This window comes from Heterodontus francisci, chromosome 2 (assembly GCF_036365525.1).
Source record: "Heterodontus francisci isolate sHetFra1 chromosome 2, sHetFra1.hap1, whole genome shotgun sequence".
Classification (NCBI taxonomy): Eukaryota; Metazoa; Chordata; class Chondrichthyes; order Heterodontiformes; family Heterodontidae; genus Heterodontus; species Heterodontus francisci.
This window is the reverse complement of record NC_090372.1, coordinates 10,872,713-10,897,011: the sequence shown is the minus strand read 5'-3', so window position 1 is coordinate 10,897,011 and position 24,299 is coordinate 10,872,713. Positions and strand designations below refer to the sequence as shown.

The following is a 24,299-nucleotide window of genomic DNA, read 5'->3' as shown; positions in this document are numbered from 1 at the left end:
ATCCTGACTTGGAAATTTATTGACATTCTTTCATCGTCGCTGGATCAGAATCCTGGAACTCTCTCCCCAACTACACTGTGGGAGTATCTTCACACTGCAGTGGTTCAAGAAAGCAGCTCGTCACCGCCTTCTCGAGGGCAGTTAGGGATGGGCAATAAATTACCATCAATGCCCACATCCCATGAATTAATTTTTTAAAAACTTCAGTAACCCAGGAAACATAACAGCATTTTATTCTTGTACTGTTGGAGGAGAGTATTCAGGGTTAGGAGAAAGTCCTTTTTGAGCAGTGCTAATTGGAGGTAATGGACAGATGCACCTTTAAGCAGAAAAAGAGACCCTATTATTTGGAAACCTTATTGAAATGTGGAAGGGGAGAGGGTGAGAGAGACTTTGTTGAGGCAGGGACAAGAGAGGGAAAAGCACCTTGTTGAATAGGGGTTAGGGGTATGAGACAGCAGCAAGAGAGAGGGAAATTCTGTTGCGGACAGCCATCTCTAACTCTTCTGTGAGTGGATGAGTAGTTGTTATTGGCGGGCCCAAGTTCTAAAACATCATACCCTCCAACTCAAGCTGGGCAAAATCATGGAAGTATCCATTTTCTCTGATACTTTTCCTGTGTGGGTGATTTTCAATAACATGTTCTGAAAGGTTGCTTGTAAGAGAAGCAATGATAAAATGTTTAGGCTAGATAATATGTGGGATCTAACCTTTGCAATATTTATGTTGGTGAGACTTAAGCAGGATAAAGCATTCTGTCAGAGTTCCAGAGATTAAATGGCTGACAGATCCTTTGAAGTCAAGTAGTGTCAGACACCTTCACCCATCAGTGGCATGGCAGTAATTTTATGGAAAAATTGGTAATCTGACATCCAGTTGGAATGCTAGATTAGACGTAAAGTAAATGGAATAGCCAGTCAATAATAATGATTACTCAAAAGAGATTTAATCACCAAAATTCGATGCTCCAAAGCTGTTTGTTTAATTAGATGGCACAGAAGATTTACTGTTAATACCAAAGAGCCTGATAGCACAGCAATTCAAGGGCCTGTTATATTAGGAATTTCTTGCTCAAAAGAAATATTTGTTTATATACTAGTCTGTTGTTCGGACCAAAACCCAAAAAATGGCAATATTCTTGTTTAACCAGTCAACATTAATGTCTATCTAATCTTGCCTCTGAGATGATAAGAAAAACACCTTTGGACAGAAGAGAACATTGATGGGAAGAAAAAGTTTTAAAACTGTAACATGTACACGTGAACTTGTTGCATGAACAGGTAGACAGACCATTGTGAGTTTTTATTGTGACAGAAAGCCAGGTTTATATGATTTGCTTACGTAACAGTAACGGCACCTCCCTCCCTAAACCTGTCCACCTCTTACGCCTTTAAGAAGTTCCTTAAAACTGACCTAGTCACCTGTCATAATTCCTCTTTATGTGGCTGGGTGTCAAATTTTGTTGGATAACACTCTTGTGAAGTGCGTTGAGATGTTTTACTACATTAAAGGTGCTATCTAAATGCAAGTTGTTGTTGTACTTCAAAAAATCGTTGTGAACTGTTTTGAGAAAAGGTACTAAATAAATGGAATTTTTTTTGCATCAATAATGAGTTTTATTTTCGTTGCATGTGACAAAGGAATAGCAGTTACTGTGTGTAATGTAAATTTCTTCCTGGCATGCTTCTGGATTATGAATTCCTGGATCACTGTTTCTGAAGTGATCATTTGTAATTTAAACATTTATTTGTTTTCTTTGTACTGTCAGCATCAAAAAATTGAAATATTGCAGTAGTGGTACAGAAAACATAATCAGGAGCAGAAAAATACTGAGGTTAATCTCTCTTTAAAAATAAGTGTCACTCATGCTCTTAATTAACAGTGTTATCAGTGGTTTACTTGTTATCAATAACATGAAGCAGAAACAGCTATGAAGTGACTTCTTTGTTTACTTTTACAGGGGAAAAAATAGTCACCATCAATATACTCCAACTTAAACATCAAATTCAATCAGACTGCTCTAGTAGCGCAGGCTGTGAATGCACTGACTGCTTTGGTATTGAGCTATGCAAAGCAAGAGGGTCCCATGCACATTCCAGAGTCTGGACCTAGTTAGCTGCTCTCAACTGGGACAGTACAGGATTTATTGCAGTTGACTTCAGTGCCCTAAGCTGAGGAGGGAGAGAGCTACATGTTGACTGCTAATGGGGGAAAAAGGCACGTCTGGTTGTTGGGTGAACACTGGATCAGCCACTGGTGAGGGCAGGAGATGGGAGGAGAGAACTGAAAGAATAAATTGATTGAATTCAGCTGTCTTTTGCAATACAGCCCTATAGTATTTTTAAAATATTATAGGCCAGGCAATTTGGCCACTTAATGCACATATTTCAGGTCCTGTTACAACCTCAGTGAGACCATTAACTTTAAAGCACAAGATATGAACTCCCCAGACCAATTTAAAGAGTTACACAACAAGATTTCACATTTTAAGACTTTCATTATAAAAAAGCTAAACTAAAAATCATCACCAAATAAACAGTACTTTGTAAGTAATTAATACTCCAAATTACAGAGCAAGGTATTTTCCTTCACTTATTAAAAAGACTTGAAAACCCCCACATTTCTATGTCACACAGTCCTCATTGAAGTGGTATCCTTGTAACTAAAAGTCTCAAACTCCCAGTTGCAATGGATTGGATCTCCTAGTCCTTCTCAAAGTCAACATACTCTTCACTCACTTCTTCTGAGTACTTTCGACCTGGACATCCGTGAATAAGATTATCTCTGGTTATCTTGTTGGTTTTTTCTTCTCCTCAAACCTCAACTTTCAAATTAGGTTCAAGTCTTTGTAGCCTTTCGCTGTGTCAGTGTTCAGAGAGTAGGTACTCCCTCTCTCTCTGTCCTGAGGTGTTACCACTGGTCTTTGTCTTCTGGTTTTCCTTACAGCCTGTAGACTTTTCCAAACCTGTGGAATTTATCCAAAATAGTCCAATAGTCATTTGTTTTTCCAATATGCTGAGATCAGAAGTCTGGCTACAGCAGAACCACCTGGGCCTTTCCTTTATTTCCAGGTATTAGCAATTGCAACTTGCATATACATTTTCAGAGCCATTGGCTCCTTGTTTATGATCTGGGAGGGTGAAACCTATTGTTCTTCAGATCTCACAACATTGCATTCTACTTTTCAAAAGAGTCTTTGATCTGGGTTCTTTGTTGGCCAGGTAACCAAGATTCTTTTCCTTAAGTAGAGTTGATGTGAGGTCACATGGTTCTTCTGACTCCATCTTTACACCACATTAAAAATCACTGTTTTTAAAACACAGTCATACTACAATTTTTTTTTTATTCATTCATGGGATGTAGGCGTCGCTGGCCAGTCCAGCATTTATTGCCCATCCCTAATTGCCTTTGAGAAGGTGGTGGTGAGCTGCCTTCTTGAACCACTGCAGTCCATGTGGGTTAGGTACACCCACAGTGCTGTTAGGAAGGGAGTTCCAGGTTTTGACCCAGCGACAGTGAACGAACGGCGATATAGTTCCAAGTCAGGATGGTGTGTGACTTGGAGGGGAACTTGCAGGTGGTGGTGTTCCCATGCATTTGCTGCCCTTGTCCTTCCAGTTGGTAGAGGTCACGGGTTTGGAAGCTGCTGTCTAAGGAGCCTTGGTGCATTGCTGCAGTGCATCTTGTAGATGGTACACACTGCTGCCACTGTGTATCGGTGGTGGAGGGAGTGAATGTTTGTCGATGGGGTGCCAATCAAGCAGGTTGCTTTGTCCTGAATGGTGTCGAGCTTCTTGAGTGTTGTTGGAGCTGCACCCATCCAGGCAAGTGGAGAGTATTCCATCACACTCCTGACTTGTGCCTTGTAGATGGTGGACAGGCTTTGGGGAGTCAGGAGGTGAGTTACTCGCCTCAGGATTCCTAGCCTCTGACCTGCTGTTGTAGCCACGGTATTTATATGGCTACTCCAGTTCAGTTTCTGGTCAATGGTAGCCCCTAGGATGTTGATAGTGGGGGATTCAGCGATGGTAATGCCGTTGAATGTCAAGGGGAGATGGTTAGATTCTCTCTTGTTGGAGATGGTCATTGCCTGGCACTTGTGTGGCGCAAATGTTACTTGCCACTTATCAGCCCAAGCCTGGATAATGTCCTGGTCTTGCTGCATTTCTACACGGACTGCTTCAGTATCTGAGGAGTTGCGAATGGTGCTGAACATTGTGCAATCATCAGCGAACATCCCCACTTCTGACCTTATGATTGAAGGAAGGTCATTGATGAAGCAGCTGAAGATGGTTGGGCCTAGGACACTACCCTGAAGAAATCCTGCAGTGATGTCCTGGAGCTCAGATGATTGACCTCCAACAACCACAACCCTCTTCATTTGTGCTAGGTATGACTCCAGCCAGCGGAGGGTTTTCCCCCTGATTCCCATTGACCTCAGTTTTGCTAAGGCTCCTTGATGCCACACTCGGTCAAATGCTGCCTTGATGTCAAGGGCAGTCACTCTCACCTCACCTCTTGAGTTCAGCTCTTTGGCCATGTTTGAACCAAGGCTGTAATGAGGTCAGGAGCTGAGTGGCCCTGGCGGAACCCAAACTGAGCGTCACTGAGCAGGTTATTGCTAAGCAAGTGCCGCTTGATGGCACTGTTGATGACACCTTCCATCACTTTACTGATGATTGAGAGTAGACTGATGGGGCGGTAGTTGGCCGGGTTGGACTTGTCCTGCTTTTTGTGTACAGGACATACCTGGGCAATTTTCCACATTGCAGGGTAGATGCCAGTGTTGTAGCTGTACTGGAACAGCTTGGCTAGGGGTGCGGCAAGTTCTGGAGCACAGGTCTTCAGTACTATTGCCGGAATATTGTCAGGGCCCATATCTTTTGCAGTATCCAGTGTCTTCAGTCGTTTCTTGATATCACGCGGAGTGAATCAAATTGACTGAAGTCTGGCATCTGTGATGCTGGGGACTTCAGGAGGAGGCCGAGATGGATCATCAACTTGGCACTTCTGGCTGAAGATTGTTGCAAAAGCTTCAGCCTTATCTTTTGCACTGATGTGCTGGGCTCCCCCATCATTGAGGATGGGGATATTTGTGGAGCCACCTCCTCCAGTTAGTTGTTTAATTGTCCACCACCATTCATGGTTGGATGTGGCAGGACTGCAGAGCTTAGATCTGATCCGTTGGTTATGGGATCGCTTAGCTCTGTCTATCGCATGCTGCTTACGCAGTTTGGCATGCAAGTAGTCCTGAGTTGTAGCTTCACCAGGTTGACACCTCATTTTGAGGTATGCCTGGTGCTGTTCCTGGCATGCCCTCCTGCACTCTTCATTGAACCAGGGTTGGTCTCCTGGCTTGATGGTAATGGTAGAGTGGGGGATATGCCGGGCCATGAGGTTACAGATTGTGGTTGAGTACAATTCTGCTGCTGCTGATGGCCCACAGCACCTCATGGATGCCCAGTTTTGCATTGCTAGATCTGTTCAAAATCTATCCCATTTAGCACGGTGATAATGCCGCACAACACGATGGACGGTATCCTTAATGTGAAGGCGGGACTTCGTCCCCACAAGGACTGTGCGGTGGTCACTCCTACCAATACTGTCATGGACAGAAGCATCTGCGGCAGGCAGATTGGTGAGGACGAGGTCAAGTATGTTCTTCCCTCGTGTTGGTTCCCCCACCGCAGACCCAGTCTGCAGCTATGCCCTTTAGGACTCGGCCAGCTCGGTCAGTAGTGGTGCTACCGAGCCACTCTTGGTGATGGACTTTCAAGTCCCCCACCCAGAGTACATTTTGTGCCCTTGACACCCTCAGTGCTTCCTCCAAGTGGTGTTCAACATGGAGGAGTACTGAGTCATCAGCTGAGGGAGGACGGTAGGTGGTAATCAGTAGGAGGTTACCTTGCCCATGTTTGACCTGATGCCATGAGACTTCATGGGGTCCAGAGTCGATGTTGAGGACTCCCAGGGCAACTCCCTCCCTGCTGTATACCACTGTGCCACCACCTCTGGTGGGTCTGTCCTGCCAGTGGGACAGGACATACCCGGGGATGGTGATGGCAGTGTCTGGGACATTGTCTGTAAGGTATGATTCCGTGAGTATGACTATGTCAGGCTGTTGCTCTCCCAACTTTCGCACAAGCCCCCAGATGTTAGTAAGGACAAGTTTGCAGGGTCGACAGGGCTGGGTTTGCCGTTGTCGTTTCCGGTGCCTAGGTCGATGTCGGGTGGTCTGTCCGGTTTCATTCCTTTTTATTGACTTTGTAGCGGTTAGGTACAACTGAGTGGCTTGCTGCGCCATTTCAGAGGGCATGTAAGAGTTAACCACATTGAGGTGGGTCTGGAGTCACATGTAGGCCAGACCAGGTAAGGACAGCAGATTTCCTTCCCTAAAGGACATTAGTGAACCTGGTGGGTTTTTACAACAATCGACAATGGTCAATTCCAGATTTATTAATTGAATTCAAATTCCACCTTCTGCTGTGGTGGGATTCGAACCCCTGTCCCCAGAGAAATACTCTGGTTCTCTGGGTTACTAATCCAGTGATAATACCACTACGCCACCGCCTACCCTCCATACTATATGGCCTACTAAGGTCCCAAAATCGCAGGCAGGAAATGTGTGCACACTTCTGACTAGAAGTGCACTTCCCACCATAAAGACAATAGGCAACCTTTAAGAACATAAGAAATAGGAGCAGGAGTAGGCCATTCAGCCGCTCAAGCCTGCCCCACCATTCAATAAGATCATGGCTGATATGTCCCAGGCCTCAACTCCTCTTTTGGGCCTGCTCCAGATAACCCTCGACTCCCCGAGATTTCAAAAGTCTATCTACCTCCTCCTTAAATACATTTAGTGACCTAGCTTCCACAACTCTCTGAGGCAGAGAATTCCAGAGATTCACCACCCTCTGACAGAAGAAATTCCTTCACATCTCAGTTTTCACTGTGTGACCCCTTATTCTGTAACTATGTTCCTTTGTTCAAGATTCCCCCACCAGTGGAAACCTATTCTCAACATTACCCTGTCAAGCCCCCTTAGAATGTTATATGTTTCAATCAGATCACCTCTCATTCTTTTAAACTCCAATGAATAAAGGCCTAACCCATTCAGCCGTTCTTGATAAGACAAACCCCTTCATCCCAGGACTCAGCCTGGTGAACCTTTTCTGAACTGCCTCCAATGCTAGTATATCCTTTGTTAAATACGGGGACCAAAACTGTACACAGTACTCCAGGTGTGGCCTCACCATTACCCTGTGCAGTTGTAACAAGACTTCCCTATTTTTAAACTCTTAACCCCCTGGCAATAAAGGCCAAAATTCCATTTGCCTTCCTAATTACTTGCTGCACCTACATGCTAACTTTTTGTGTTTCATGCACAAGAACACCCAGATCCTTTTGTACTGCAGTATTTTGTAGTCTTTCTCCATCTAAATGATAATCTGCCTTTTGGTTCTTCCTACCAAAGTGGATGACCTCACACTTTCCCACATTGACTCCATCTGCCAAGTTTTTGCCCACTCGCTTAACCTATCCCTTTGCAGATTCTTTGTGTCCTCATCACAACATGCCTTCTCACCTATTTTTGTATCGTCAGCAAATTTGGATACACTATACTCTGTCCCTTCCTCCAAGTCATTAAAATAGATAGTAAATAGTTGAGGCCCTAGGACCAATCCTTGTGGCACCCCACTAGTTATGGCTTTCCAACCTGAAAAAGACCCATTAATCTCTGCCTTCTGTGTGTTAGCCAATCCTCAATCAATGCCAACACATTACCCTCAATACCCTGAGCTCTTATTTTGTGCAATAACCTTTTATGTGGCACCTTATCGAATGCCTTCTGAAAATCCAAATACTCTACATCTACTGGTTCCCCTTTATCCACTCTGCTTGTTATATCCTCAAAGAACTCTAATGAAATTAATGAAATTTGTCAAACACTAACACATCTGAATCAGCTGTAAGCCCCTTTGCATATGCAAATAAGCAGCCTAACACCTGCTTGAGGTCCTCTCTCCAACATTGACTTACCCCAAGCCAGCCGGCACAGTTGCAGGCTGCACTCGGGGAAGCCAGCCCTACAGAGCACCTGCAACAAGGAAGGTAACTAACTTACTTTGATGTGGAGCTGGGGGAATCTCCTGATCTCCACCACTCCCAGCCCCTGCGACCTACAAATCTCTCTCCCCCGGACCACCCTGATCTCCAGCCCCATGTTGCCTCGCACTGCCACCCGCCCCCCACTTTCTGGACAAGACCCACTTACCTGTGTCACTGCAACACTAGTAGCATCCCAATTTTTGTCCAGTCCTGTCTACTCTTTGCCAATTAGTTGTAGCACCACGCCAGCTCTGCAACAACGTGGCCTGAGGCCCAATATCAGGGGCACGTCAGACGTCACCAAATATGCCCTCCATGTCCCGACCCACCACTGAGTGCCCAAGATGAGCAATCCCCCAATTTTTGGGCCACAATGTATGCATTGATTTGGCAGGAATAGTCTTTCTTTCACTAATATGTTTATGGGCACTCAGTGTTGGACTATATTGATGTACGGCTGTGAATTTCTTGTATGTTGACATCACAGAGGAGCCATGATTTTAATCTAGTCACTGAAATGTTATCAAGTGGTACTGTGCACTTGATTACCCGAAAGTAACAGTCAGTGTAAAAGCCATTCTTGTTGGTACAATCACATTATCCTGTTACCAATAACATTATTTTAGGAATGACCCTGAGATAAGTTTCCAACGTCATATACATACCATCACTAAGACCCCCTATTTCCATCTTTGTAACATCGCCTGACTTCACCCCTGTCTCAGCTCATCTGCTGCTGAAACCCTCATTCATGCTTTGTTCCCTCTCGACTTGACTATTCCAATGCACTCCTGGCTGGTCTTCCACACTCTACTCTCTGTGAACTTGAGGTCATCCAAAACTCTGCTGCCTGTGTCTTAACTCTCAGCAGGTCCCATTCCCCTAAAATTTAAAATTCTCATCCTTGTTTTTAAATTTCTCCATGGCTTCACCCCTCCTTATCTCTGTAATCTCCTCCCATACCACAACCCTCCAAGATATCTGTGCTCCTCTAATTCTGGCCTTTTGTGCATCCCTGATTTTAATCACCCCACCATTGGTGGCTGCACCTTCAGTTGCCAGGGCCCCAAGTTCTGGAATACCCTCCCTACACCTTTCCACCTTGCTTTCCTCCTTTAAAACACTCCTTAAAACCTACTGCTTTGACCAAGCTTTTGGTCATCTGACCTAATATCTCCTTTTGTGGTTCGGTGTCATACTTTATAATGCTCCTGTAAAATATCTTGGGACGTTTCATTACCTTAAAGGTGCTATATAAATATAAGTTATTGAATATTGTTCCCTTACGGAGTACTGCACAATTAATTTACAAAATATATGGAGAAGCAGCTTCAATGACCATGAAGTTAAAAACACAAGCAAGATAAGGCATGACCGATCTCCCGTGGAACATAGATAAAATAGAAACAATTCTTCAGCTTAAATATGCAACCATCAGAGATGCTGTTTCCAGGGAGAGGCCCTTTAAATCCTCAGGATTTACCCTCGAGTGTGCAGTCACCTCCAGATAAACATTTGCCTGATCCAAGGATAAAATTCTCATCCAACCGTTTCCCTTACTTCCTGATTATTCAGGTATGCTGATCCGTGCATAACCCTTGGTAAGCTAGTTGCAGTCGGGTATTTGTAAGAAACTCAACCAAACTTATTTTGGATTCTGTGTTTTCTTCTCCCTCCCTAGTTTCTGAAGTTCACTGAAAGAATGGACTTACAGCTGTTTCTTTCAGCTGAGCGTCCTGAACTGTAGTGAGTTACTATTATATTCAGCAGATGACTGAAATGCTTTGTGCTATGAATGGAATGAGCTGGTGAGTCATTTATCACGTATGTTGCACATTCCAGAGCTCTTGGTATCCTTCAATTTGTGATATCTTGTTGCATCTTGTGAAAAAGACAAACTGGTCTATTACCAGTGTTTAAAGTCAATTCTACATAATTGAGGCGAGTCTGTTACCATAAGGTAAATCACTGTCCTTTACTCAGAGCTGTCTGATTTGTGTATTGTATTTTCTACTGAGCTGTGAACCGTCGTAAATCCAATTACAAAGGACGTCATGATCAAATCTTTGTTTATTTTTCATGAGTTTCAGGGCTGAATTTTGTTATCCCGTTGCCAGGTGACGTGGCGGGTGTGCAAAATGCCAGCAGTCCTGCCTGTGACGTCAGTGGCCACGCTGGTGTGATTACGCAGTGGGCAACCATTTAACATAATGACGCGCCCCCCCCCCATTCATGTGGTGGCAACGGTGACATTGGTCACAGTGTCAAAAGACTGCCAGCTCTATATTTGCACTAGTGTGCTTTTATCAATATCTTCCTGAAGCTTCACTCCTATGTTGTTTAAAAATGTTTTTGTTCTCTGTAAGCAGTACCCCGGGTTCCTCCACCCCACCCCCCACTTTACAGACAAGCTACTTGCAGAGTTCTCCCTGCACCCCCCCACCCCCCCCAATAAACAATCCACTTGCCAAGTTCTCTCATCCTGCTTCACAAACAAACCACCCATCCACTTCCGCTAGATAACACCAGTAAAGTTACTTACCCTCTCGAGGCACTGAGGACTCTCACTTCAGTGACACCAACTTTTTAAAGAAACGAAACTGAAGGCACGTGAGTGCCACACTTCCAATACATGCTAGATAGTATTTAACAGATGTAAATGAAAATGCCGTCACGTCAGGGTGGAAGTGCCGCCACCATTTGATAAGATCATGGCTAATCTAGTTGTGGTCTCAACTCCACTTTCCTGTCTGCCCCCCCCCACCCCCCCCATTACCCTTCACTCCCTTGTCTATCAAAAATCTATCTAACTCAGTCTTGAATAAATTCAGTGACCCAGTCTTCACTGCTTTCTGGGGAAGAGAAAGCTGGACCAGAGTCTATGCTCCTCCAAAAGTCGGTGGTTTAGTATAACTTTGATAAATCAACCTTTCACTTGGTTTGGAGTTGGATCCGTTTACAGCTTTATTATTGTAAATGCAAGAATAATCTAAGAATACAAGAAAAGTCAGGGATGAAAAAAGACCATTCAGTCCACTGAATCTCCTATTCAAATAGTATAATGTTTTCACGTTTGCATCCAGCTGCTTTGAATGCCACTGATGTCTGAGTCTCGCCAAGTACATAAGCTGCGAGTGACAATGACCTGGAATTCCTTGCCTACGAGGGTGGTGGAAGCAGAGACGATCAAAGATTTCAAAAGAAAATTGGATGGGCCCTTGAGGAAAATAAACTTGCAGGGTTACAGGGAAACGGGGGAATGAGACTGACTGGATTCCTCTACAGAGAGCTGGCATGGACTCAGTGGGCCGAATGGTCTCCTTCTGTGTCATAATGACTCTATTTATCTAGCGTAGCTCTATTTATCACAGTGTTTGCCACAGTTTCAATGTTAAAGAATAAACTTGGAAACCTAATATTCTAAGTAATATAAACTTCTGATTTGACCAATTCCCAATGATTTCCAATGTATATAAATGTATTTTTGATTTAATTTCCCCCATAGTTTTTCTCCCTTTACTGATGTCACTCTTGTGCTCTTAGTTGTAAAAAGCATTCAGGTGAGCTGCTCCCAGGACTCCACTGATGCAGCTGTTGAACCAGCCACCAGGGGGTACCTGAATTATAAGATTAAGGTGACTACGTGTCCAATTTTGAATCCAATCATAAAATGATGCAGCACAGAATGAGGCATTTGGCCTATCATGCCTGTGCCAGTGCTTTAGTCAGGCTTTCCAATTAGTTCCACTCCCCAGGGCTTTCCTCGTAGCCCTGTATTTTTTTCCCCTTCAAGTATTTATCCATAGAAACATAGAAAAATAGGAGCAGGAGTAGGCCATTCGGCCCTTCGAGCCTGCTCTGCCATTCAATACGATAATGGCTGATCATCCAAACTCAGTAACCTGTTACCACTTTCTCCCCGTATCCCTTGATCCCATTAGCCCTAAGAACTATATTTAACTCTTTCTTGAATATATTTAATGATTTGGCCTCAACTGCTTTCCATGGTAGAGAATTCCACAGATTCACCACTCTCTGGGTGAAGAAATCTCATCTCAGTCCTAAATGGCTTACCCCTTATCCTTAGACTGTGACCCCCACCATCGGGAACATCCTTCCTGCATCTAGTCTGTCCAGTCCTGTTAGAATTTTGTAGGTTTCTGTGAGATCCCCTCATTCTTCTAAACTCTAGCGAATACAAGCCTAATCAACCCAATCTCTCTTCATGCGTTAGCCCTGCCATCCCAGGAATGAATCTGGTGAACCTTCGCTGCACTCCCTCCATAGCAAGAACATCCTTCCTCAGATAAGGAGACCAAAACTGCACACAACACTCCAGATATGGTCTCACCAAGGCCTTGTATAATTGCAGCAAGACATCCTTCCTCCTGTACTCGAATCCTCTCACTATGAAAGCCAACATATCATTTGCCTTCTTAACTGCCTGCTGCACCTGCATGCTTACTTTCAGCGACTGGTACACAAGGGCACCCAGGTCTCGCTGCACCTCCCCCTTTCCCAATTTATCACTGTTCAGATAATACTCTGCCTTTCTGTTCTTGCCACCAAAGTGGATAACCTCACATTTATCCACATTATACTGCATCTGCCATGTATTTGCCCATTCAGTCAACATGTCCAAATCACATTGGAGCTTCTCTGCATCCTCCTCACAGCTCACACTCCCACCCAGCTTTGTGTCATCTGCAAACTTGGATATATTACATTTAATTCCCTCATCTATATCATTAATATATACTGTGAATAGCTGGGGTCCTAGCACAGATCCCTGCAGTACGCCACTAGTTGCTCGGGGAAAAAACCCATTTATTCCTACTCTTTGTTTTCTGTCTGCCAACCAGTTCTCTATCCATGTCAGTACCTTACCCCCAATCCCATGTGCTTTAATTTTGCACGCTAATCTCGTATGTGGGACCTTATCGAAAGCCTTCTCAAAGTCCAAATACACTACATCCACTGGTTCTCCTTTATTTGTTTCTACTAGTTACATCCTCAAATAATTCCAGTAGATTTGTCAAGCATGATTTCCCTTTCGTAAATCCATGTTGACTTTGTCCAATCCTGTCATTGTTTTCCTAGTGCTCTGCTATTACATCTTTATAATGGACTCTAGCATTTTCCCCACTACTGATGTTTTCTCTCTACCTCCTTTTTTTAAATAGTGGGGTTACATTAGCTACCCTCCAATCCATTGGAACTGTTCCAGAGTCTATAGAATTTTGAAAAATGGCCAGCAATACATCTACTATTTCTAGGGCCACTTCCTTAAGTAGTCTGGGATGTAGATTATCAGGCCCTGGGGATTTATTAGCCTTCAATCCCATCAATTTCCCTAACACCATTTCCCTACTAATACTGATTTCATACAGTTCCTCCTTCTCACTAGACCCTATGTTCCTCAACATTTCTGGGAGGTAACTTGTGTCCTCCTTTGTGAAGACAGAACCAAAGTATGTATTTAATTGGTCAGCCATTTCTTTGTTCCCCATTATAAATTCCCCCGTTTCTGACTGTAAGGGACCCACATTTGTCTTTACTAATCTTTTTCTCCACATATCCATAGAAGCTTTTAGTCAGTCTTTATGTTCTCTGCAAGCTTACTCTCATACTCTATTTTCCCGTTTTTAATCAATCCCTTTGTCCTCCTTTGCTGAATTAAAAACTGCTCCCAATCCTCAGGTTTGCTGCTTGTTCTAGCCATTTTATATTTCTCCTCCTTGAATCTAATACTATCCCTAATTTCTTTTTTAAGCCACAGTTGAGCCACCCTTCCTGTTTTATTTTTGCGCCAGACAGGAATGAACAATTGTTGTAATTCATCCATGTGCTCTTTAAATGCTAGCCATTGCCTATCCACTGTCAACCCTTTAAGTAACATTCCCCAATCTATCATAGCCAACTCATGCCTCATACCTTCATAGTTTCCTTTACTTAGATTCAGGACCCTAGTCTTGGAATCAACTCTCTCGTTCTCAATCTTAATGAAGAATTCTATCATGTTATGGTCGCTCTTCCCCAAGGGACCCCGTACAACAAGATTGTTAACTAATCCTTTCTCATTACACAATACCCAGTCTAGGATGGCCTGTTATCTAGTTGGTTCCTCAACATATTGGTCCAAAAAACCATCACATACGCACTCCAGGAATTCCTCCTCTATAGTATTATTGCTAACTTAGTTTGTCCAATCTATGTATAGATTAAAGTCACCCATAATTACAGTTGCACCCTTATTGCATGCATCTCTAATTTCCTGTTTAATGCCATCCTCTACATCACCACAGCTGTTCGGCGGTCTATATACAACCCCCCCCCCGCACAACCAACATTTTCTGCCCCTTTGTGTTTCTTAGCTCCACCCATACAGATTCCACATCAGGATTCTCTGAGCTAATATCCTTCCTCACTATTGTATTGATTTCCTTTTTTACTAACAATGCTACTCCACCTCCTTTCCCTTTTTGCCTGTCCTTCATTAAGAGTGGCGCAGTGGTTAGCACCGCAGCCTCAGTTCCAGCGACCCGGGTTCGGTTCTGGGTACTGCCTGTGTGGAGTTTGCAAGTTCTCCCAGTGACCGCGTGGGTTCCGCCGGGTGCTCCGGTTTCCTCCCACATGTCAAAGACTTGCAGGTTGATAGGTAAATTGGCCATTGTAAATTGCCCCTAGTGTAGGTAGGCGGTAGGAGAATTGTGGGGATGTGGTAGGGAATATGGGATTAATGTAGGATTAGTATAAATGGGTGGTGGATGGTCGGCAGAGACTCGGTGGGCCGAAGGGCCTGTTTCAGTGCTGTATCTCTCTATGATTCTATGATTCTTCCTAAATATTGAATACCCTTGGATGTTCAGTTCTTATCCTTGGTTACCCTGCAGCCATGTCTCTGTAATTGCAACTATATTGTATCCATTTAGATCTATTTGCGCGGTTAATTCACCTACCTCATTGCGAATACTCCGCGCATTGAGACACAATCCCTTTAGGCTGGTCTATTTAACATTCTTAGTCATCATAGCATTATTTTGCACTATGGTCCTATTTGTTTCTTGCCTTTAATTTCTATTTTGCCTTTTTGTTTCCTGTCTTTCGTTTCTATCCTTGTTTCCTCCTCCTCAGTCTCCCCGCTCAAGTTCCCATCCCCCTGCAATTCTAGTTTAAATCCTCTCCAACAGCACTAGCAAACGCCCCACGAGGACATCGGTTCCGGTCCTGCCTGGGTCTAACCCGTCCTGCTTGTACAGGTCCCACCTTCCCCAGAACCGGTCCCAATGTCCCAGGAATCTAAATCCCTCCCTCCTGCATCATTTCTCCAGCCACGCATTCATCTGGTCTATTCTCCTCTTGCTATACTCACTAACATGTAGCACAGGAAGTAATCCTGAGATTACTACCTTTGAGGTCTTGCTTTTTAATTTAGCTCCTAACTCCTTAAATTCATCTTGTAGGACCTAATTCCTTTTTCTATCTATGTCGTTGGTACCGACATATACCACGTTGACCCTAACACCAGGGAGGCAACATACTGTCCTATTTGCGGCCACAGAAACGTCTGTCTGTTCCCCTGACAATTAAATCTCCTATCACTGTGGCTCTCCCAGTCTTTTTCCCCCCTGCTGTGCAGCAGAGCCATCCGTGGTGCCACGAACTTGGCTGTTGCTGCTTTCCACTGGGAGGCCATCCACCTCTTTCCCCCCCCCCCCTCCCCCCAACAGTATCCAAAGCGGTATATCTGCTAGAGAGGGGGTGGCCAAACGGGACTCCTGTACTACCTGCCTGCGCCTACTACTCAGCCTGGTGGCCACCCATCCCTTTTTTTGCCTGTGCAGCCATTATCTGCAGTGAGACCACCTCGCTAAACGTGCTATCCACGACGTCCTCAGCATCGCGGATGCTCCACAGTGAATACACCCACAGCTCCAGCTCCGTAATGTGGGTAGCCAGTAGCTGCAGATGGATACACTTTCTGCACACATGGTCGGCAGGGACACTGGAAGCGTCCCTGGTTTCCCACATAGCGTAGGAGGAACATATCACGGGTGTGAGCTCTCCTGCCATGACTTACCTTTAGATTACTTAGTTACTCCCTCTAATTAAAAAATACTAATTACGCTAGGGGCCTTGTTCTACTCCAAACACTACCCACTATAATCTAAAGTCCTCAATAAATTACACTAATTTAAAAAAACATACTTTACTACTACTAACCTTATCTCTTATAAGGTCGGTTTAAAAAAAGAACTTTCCCCTGATTTTTTTAAAGCTATTTCCAGGCACTAACAACAATTACTCACCAACCAATCACCTTGCAGCCTTCCTGCAATGTCACTGTTGACATTTTTTTTCAAACTCCGGTGTGCCTGGACTGCTCTTCGCTCCCGGAAGGGCCTTTTTGAAAGTTATTATTGAATCTGCTTCTACCACCCTTTCAGGCAGTACATTCCATATCATGACTCGCTGCATAAAAAATGCATTCCTCATGTCCTCTAGTTCTTTTGCCAATTGCCTTAAATCTGTGGATAGTCTCATTAAGTGGTGCCTTTGGAGAATTGAAAGAAAAACTGAAAAAGTCCAGTTTTTAGTTGTTGCATGTTTTTCAAACTGATGTGTGCATGCACCCAGAGTCCCAGTTTGCTTATATGCATGGGTGAACAGGCTTTTTTACTTAGGTATACATTATTTTGTTAATGCCTTGTGCCCACCCAATTTGGAGCAGAAGGTGATAACTCAAAGAAAAATGGAGGTCAAACCCATATTCTACAATTTTACCAGGACATATACTAATGACCCAACATGGTGCTCCGACTACAGAACTTTAAGCTCTTAAACACTATGTCAAATACAGTAGAGGTGAGAGGAGCAATTGCTGCTGGAGAATGACACAATGATAGAGGTGATTGCATTAATCATATGTCTCTGCTGGTGATCTGGTGCATTATTTGCCTGGCATGTAGTACTTTGTTTTAATGATAGCACTCAAGAAACTTGGGGACATAATCCAGGTCTGAGGGAGTGCTTATAATGTTGGAAATCCTTTCTTTCAGGTTAGACATTAACCGAAGCACTGTCTGCCCATTCAGCTGGACGTTAAAGATCATGTGGCACTATTTGAAATACAGCAGCAAGGAGATTTCTCTTGGTCTCTTACCCAATATTCATCCTTCAACCAATACCGCCGTAACCTGGTCATTTGTTTTGTTGCTATTGTGGGACGTAACTGAATACAAATTATCTGCCATATTTGAGAATGTGATGGGTGCTATTAATTGCAAGCTTTTTTTTCCTTGCAGCCCTGCCATCAGCAACATCTCTGCTGGCTACGAGGGTGTGGCAGAGTCAAACTGCAGATTGTAGCACTGCTGCTGATTTCTTAGAGGTGTAAAATAATGAAGTGGTGAATGAGAGCTGACAGGAGGTTTCCTTTGTCAGATAATCCTGATGTTTTGGTGGGCATGCAGCTTTCAAATGTAACGATATTTTATAAAGGCACTTCCACAATTCCAATAAGAACAAGAATACAAGAAATAGGAGCAGGAGTAGACCATATGGTCCGTTGAGCCTGCTCCACCATTCAGTATGATCATGGTTGATCTTAGGCTTCAATTCCACTTTCCGGCTCGCTTCCCATATCCCTTGATTCCCTGAGAGACCAAAAATCTGTCTATCCCAACCTGAAATGTATTCAACGATGGAGCATCCACAACCCTCTGGGGTAGAGAATTCCAAAGATTCACAACCCTTTGAGTGAAGTAATTCTCCTCATCTCAGTCCTAAATGATCAGCCCCTTATCCTGAAACTGTACCCCCTTGTTTTAGATTCCCCTACCTGCAGAAACAATCTCTCTGCGTCTACCCTATCCAGCCCCTTCAGAATCTTGTACGTTTCAATGAGATCGCCTCTCATCGCAGAGACCCATTTAGTGAATCTTTGTTCTACCACCTCTAATGCAAGTATATCCTTTCTTAAATGTGGAGACCAAAACTGCACACTGTACCCCAGATGTGATCTCACCAAAATCCTGTACATTTGTAGCAAAACATCTTTGTTTTAGTACTCCAATCCCTTTCTAGTCAAGGCCAACATGCCATTTGCCTTCCCAATTGCTTGTTGTACCTGCAAGGCTAATTTTCTTTTGTAAAATAAAAGCAAAATACTGCGGATGCTGGAAATCTGAAATAAAAACAAGAAATGCTGGAACCACTCAGCAGGTCTGGTGGAAAGAGAAGCAGAGTTAAAGTTTCGGGTCAGTGACCCTTCTTACGAGCACATCCTGGAACAGCAACACTTACAAGTTTCGCACCTTTTAAAAAATATTCTGCTTTTCTATTCTTATGACCAAAGTGAATAACTTCACACTTCCCTACATTATTCACCATCTGCCATAAGTTGCCTAATGTTATTTTTGGATAAAGTGTCAACCAAAACTCGTTTTCACAGCTACATCTCCTTCCTCAGTGACTCTCTCCGGCTCCAACTTATTCCACGTGGATTCCAACTGAAGTTTCATCCTTCATGTTTTGAATCCACCCAGGATTACAGGTATCGCCAAGAAATACAACGTTCCTCTGACTGCTGTTCTCGCCACATCCTGAGATTCACACTCAGTGCTATGCGCTGCCACGTGTACATGCTGAACCTCTCTCTCCAGAAGCACCGCCTCACCTTCTCTCAAAGCTGTTCTACTCTGCAGTTTCATTTCATCCTTCGTCTTATCCGACACATTAATAAAAACTTTTTTCTTCCTTTCGGGTGTTAAGGAACGCAAGCTCCAGCAGCTGATGGGGACGAATGTCCCTCCAGATCCTTCTTGCCCTTCACCTCCCTCTGACCCCACCCCTTCTGATCTGACCCCTTGCCGTGTATTCACTATACCCTCTGACCTTCCCCACTCTGATGCTGAATGTTCTGTACTCAGCAAAGGACTCAGTTTTATCCCCTTACGCTCCCACCTCAATGAACTTTGCGCTCGGCATGACTTTGAGCTCTTCTTCTTTCGCCTCCAGGCTCACTTCTTTGACGACGAGTCCTCCCCCCAACCAGCAGACCCATTCACCCACCTCCAGCATTCTCCCTCCACCTGGACCCCTCCCTCTGGCCTCTTACCCGCTCTTGATCTTTTCATTGAAAACTGTCGGTGAGACATCGGCCGTCTCAATTTCTCTGCCCCCCTCACTCACTCTAACCTGTCCCCCTCTGAACTTGCTGCACTCCGTTCTCTCAGGTCTAACCCCGACATTGTCATCAAACCTGCAGACAGGTTGAGTAGATTAGGATTATTTTCATTAGAAAGACGGAGGTTGAGGGGGGACCTGATTGAGGTGGACAAAATCATGAGAGGTATAGACAGGGTGGATAGCAAGAAGCTTTTTCCCAGCGTGGGGGATTCAATTACTAGGGGTCACGAGTTCAAAGTGAGAGGGGAAAAGTTTAGGGGGGGATATGCGTGGAAAGTTCTTTACGCAGAGGGTGGTGGATGCCTGGAACGCGTTGCCAGCGGAGGTGGTAGACGCGGGCACGATAACGTCTTTTAAGATGTATCTAGACCGATACATGAATGGGCGGGAAGCAAAGAAATACAGACCCTTAGAAAATAGGCGACATGTTTAGATAGAGGATCTGGATCGGCGCAGGCTTGGAGGGCCGAAGGGCCTGTTCCTGTACTGTAATTTTCTTTGTTCTTTGTACAATGGTGGTGCTGTTGTTGTCTGGCGCAGAGGCTCAGCGCCAACTCTCAGACACATCTTCCTACTTCCCACTGGACCATGACCCCACCACCAAACATCCAGCTACTGTCCACAGGACTGTCACTGACCTCATCTCATCTGGAGATCTTCCCTCTACAGCTTCCAATCTCATAGTCCCGCAACCCCGGACAGCCCGCTTCTACCTCCTTCCTAAAATCCACAAACAGGACTGTCCTGGCACACCCATTGTTTCAGCTTGTTCCTGCCTCACTGAACTTATTTCTTCCTATCTTGACTCTATCTTTTCTCCCCTGGCCCAGTCTCTTCCCACCTACATCCGTGATCTTTCCGACGCCCTACATCATTTTGACAATTTCCAGTTTCCTGGCCCCAGCTGCCTCCACCACTATGGTCATCCAATCTCGATACACCTGCATCCCCCACTAGGATGGTTTGAGGGCTCTCCGCTTCTTCCTTGAACAGAGACCCATCCACCACCACCCTCCTCCGCCTGGCTGAACTTGTTCTCACATTGAACAACTTCTCCTTCAACTCCACACACTTCCTTCAAGTAAAAGGGGTTGCTCTGGGTACCCTCATGGGTCCTAGTTATGCCTGTCTTTTTGTGGGATATGTCGAACATTCCTTCTTCCAGTCCTACTCAGGCCCCCTCCCTTAACTCTTTTTCCGGCACATTGATGATTGTATCAGTGCCATTTCCTGCTCCCGCCCCGAACTAGAAAACTTGATGAATTTTGCTTCCAATTTCCACGCTTCTCTCACCTTTACACGGTCCATCTCCGACACTTCCCTTCCCTTCCTCGACTTCTGTGTCTCCATCTCTGAGGAAAGGCTGTCTACTAATATTCATTATAAGCCCACCAACTCCCATAGCTACCTCGACTACACTTCTTCACACCCTGCCTTCTGTAAGGACTCCATTCCATTCTCCCAGTTTCTCCGTCTCCGACGCATCTGCTCTGATGATGCTACCTTCCACGACAGCGCCTTTGATATGTCTTCCTTTTTCCTCAATCGAGGATTCCCCCCCCCCCCCCACCACCCCCCACTGTGGTTGACAGGGCCCTTGACCGTGTCCTGCCCATTTCCCACACTTCTACCCTCACCACCTTCCTCTCCCTCCCAGAACCGCGACAGGGTTCCCCTTGTCCTCACTTTCCACCCCACCAGCCACCACGTCCAAAGGATCATCCTCCACCATTTCCGCCACGTCCAGGGTGATGCCACTACCAAATGCATCTTCCCCTCCCCTCTCCTGTCAGCATTCCGAAGGGATCATTCCCTCCACGACACCCTGGTCCACTCCTCCATTACCCCTGACACCTCGTCCCCTTCCTACGGCGCCGTCCCATGCAATCGCAGGAGGTGTAACACCTGCCTTTTTACCTCCTCTCTCCTCATTATCCAAGGCCCCAAACACTCCGTTCAGGTGAAGCAGCGATTTACTTGTACTTCTTTCAATTTAGTATACTGTACTCGCTGCACACAACGTGGTCTCCTCTACATTGGGGAGACCAAATGCAGATTGGGTGACTGCTTCGCAGAACATCTCCTCTCAATCTGAAAGACTGACTCCGAGCTTCCAGTTGCTTGCCATTTCAACACACCCCCCTGCTCTCATGCCCACTTATCTGTCCTGGGATTGCTGCAGTGTTCCAGTGAATATCAATGCAAGCTCGAGGAACAGCATCTCATTTACGGATTAGGCACACTACAGCCTGCCGGACTGAACATTGAGTTCAATAATTTCAGAACATGACGGGCCCCCCTTTTTTATTTTTAGTTATTTTTTCTTTTTTATTATTTATTGTTTTTATTTGTTTTATTTTAGTTTGTTTCATCATTCATTTTTTCACCATATGCCTACCCGCTGTTTTTTTTCATGTTCGTGCTTTGGGCCAGGCTGTTCATTTTTCTGTCAAGTAACACCCTCTCTGCACTAACGTTTTGTCTTTCAACACACTGTTTACCTTTGCTCCATGACCTTCTGGTCAATTATTCTCTGTGAGCCTCTGTCCTATCAGCACCTTGCCCTTTGTTATCTCCTGCCCCACCCCCATTTTATTTGCTTAAAACCTATTACATTTCTAACATTTGCCAGTTCTGATAAAGGGTCACTGACCTGAAACGTTAACTCTGCTTCGCTCTCCACAGATGCTGCCAGACCTGCTGAGTATTTCCAGTATTTCTTGTTATTTTTGGACAGTTTCATCAATTTTGCTGCACTTGTTGCAAGACAGAAACCGAGGCATTGTTGACATTGTACTATCCCAAGATCTCAATTCAAGACGCAATCAACAAAATGTATTTAGCTCTCTTTAACATGAGAAACTACATCCCAAGGCACTTCATAGAGGCATGCGGAGAAAAGATAGATCCTGAGACTGAGAGAGAGGTTATAAGGGTTGAATGAAAACTTGGTGAAGGACATAGAGATGGACTTTAAGGACTGTCTTGAAAGATTGGAGGGATGTGGAGACAGAGGAGTATTGGCGGGAAATGCTCCAGAGCATGGGCCCTTGGTAGTTGAAGGCACGGTTGCCTATGGCCAGCCAAAGATAATGAAGTCAGGATTGGACAGTAATTGTCAATCGTAGTCAAAGTGTCAGCTGTGGCTCAGTTAGTAGAATTCTTACCTCTGAGTCACAAGGGTCCAGGTTCAGCTTGAGCACAAAAATCAAGGCAGACACTCCCTCAGTACTGCACTGTTAAAGGTGTCGTCTTTTGGATGCAATATTAAACGGAGACCCCATCTGCCCTTTCAGGTGGATGTAAAAGATCCCAGGACACTATTTTGAAGAAGAGCAGGGGTGTTGTTCACGATATCCTGGCCAATATTTATCCCTCAATCAACAGTACAAAAAAAAAAATCTCATTATCACATTGCTGTTTGCTGTGTGAATACTGGCTGCCACAGTTCCTGCATTGCAAAAGTGATGACACTTCAAAAGTACTTCATTGGCTGTAAAGCACTTTCAGACCTCTGGTAGTCGTAAAAGGCGCTATATAAATGCCAAGTCTTTCTTTTTTATTCAATAATAGTATTTGTATTTTCAACATGGTTACATGATTGATACGATAGTGTAATGGTTATGGTATGAGATTTGTAACCCAGAGATTAGAAGTGCAAATCGCACTATGGTAAATTGTGAAATTCAATTAAATAAATCTGGAAATTTGTGGAGTGCCAGTTGAAAAGTTGACCACAGTAGGGTGCATGAATGTCCTTCAGAGAAGAGATGTCATCCCTAAACGTGACTCCAGTCCCACAATATGCAGTTGAATCTTAAAGCCCACTGTAGTGACCAATTTTTCTATGCTATGTTTTTTTTTAAAAAGCGTAATAGTCTGTAGTTTTCTAAATTGGACAATACTAAAAGCTGAAATAAGAGCTTAATTCCAAAAATACATTTCTTGGTCGAACTCAAGTCAGCAAAGTGGTAAACGCAAAAGCAAAATAAGATATTGGAATTAAGTAAGCAGGGAACCCCAAAGCTCAATAATTTTTCATTTTGAAAAAGTGCTACTGACTACCACTGTGGACCATGGAGAAAAAGTGATAAAATAAGGTTACAGCTGGCCTGTTCTAAACCATTCTGTTTCTAAAGATAATATACTTTGTAACCTGAAGCTTATCTTGAGAGATATGCCTTGGAGAACTCTAGACCCTACAGACAATGAGTGTCTGTTTATGTATCAAATTACTTTTGTATGTTCTGGATTAGGTGTTTGAAAGGATGTCGTATCTAGCCCAGTTTTGAAACTGAATCCCCCATCTAAGATCTACTCCATGGGTTATTATTGCGAAATGACTACTTTCTTTTGCTGGGATTGTGTTTTCTTAAAGCAACTTTGCAAATAATTTTGTATTTATTTGAAATAAATTAATACTCTGGGTATAATGAAACCGATCAGTTACTTGATGCCTGGTCTGTACTGAGTTCACAGTCACAGCCTTTTAAGGACTGTACCACATAAAAAGTTCCATGATACTATTTGAAGAGGAGCGGGGAGTTCTTCCCAGTCCCCTGGCCAATATTTATCCCTCAACTGACATCACTAAAACGTATTGTCTAGCCATTATTGCATTGTTATTTGTGGGAGCTGGCTGTGTGCAAATTGTCTGCCATGTTTCCTACATTACAGCAGTGGCTGCTCTTCAGAAAAGTACTTAATTGGCTGTAAAGTGCTTTAGGGCCTCCTGAGATTGTGAAAAGTGCCATATTGTCCCTAGGCTAGAGAATGTAAAACTCCACTGAGGTTCCCTCTCCTGCTAAGTATCCTGTAACCCTTGCTGGCAATGCTACATGCCAGCACTCACTGTCTGTGTTAGCACTTGGAAAATAGATGAAGTGGAAACTGGATCGTGGCCAGTGACTCAAATCAGTGAGCGTGATTCAGCACCTTCTGGAAAAGGACGAAAATCAACCGATTTTTAAAAAAAAGCTAAAACTAGGTTGTTTGGAGTC

The 24,299-nt window shown here is 44.2% G+C and overlaps 1 protein-coding gene across 9 annotated transcripts in view; it reads left to right on the top strand.

The window, feature by feature from the left end:
* The window catches only part of ulk4 (unc-51 like kinase 4), a 448,354-nt gene that overhangs the window by 284,268 nt on the left and 139,787 nt on the right, over positions 1-24,299 (top strand). The gene's annotated exons all lie outside the window — the stretch shown is intronic.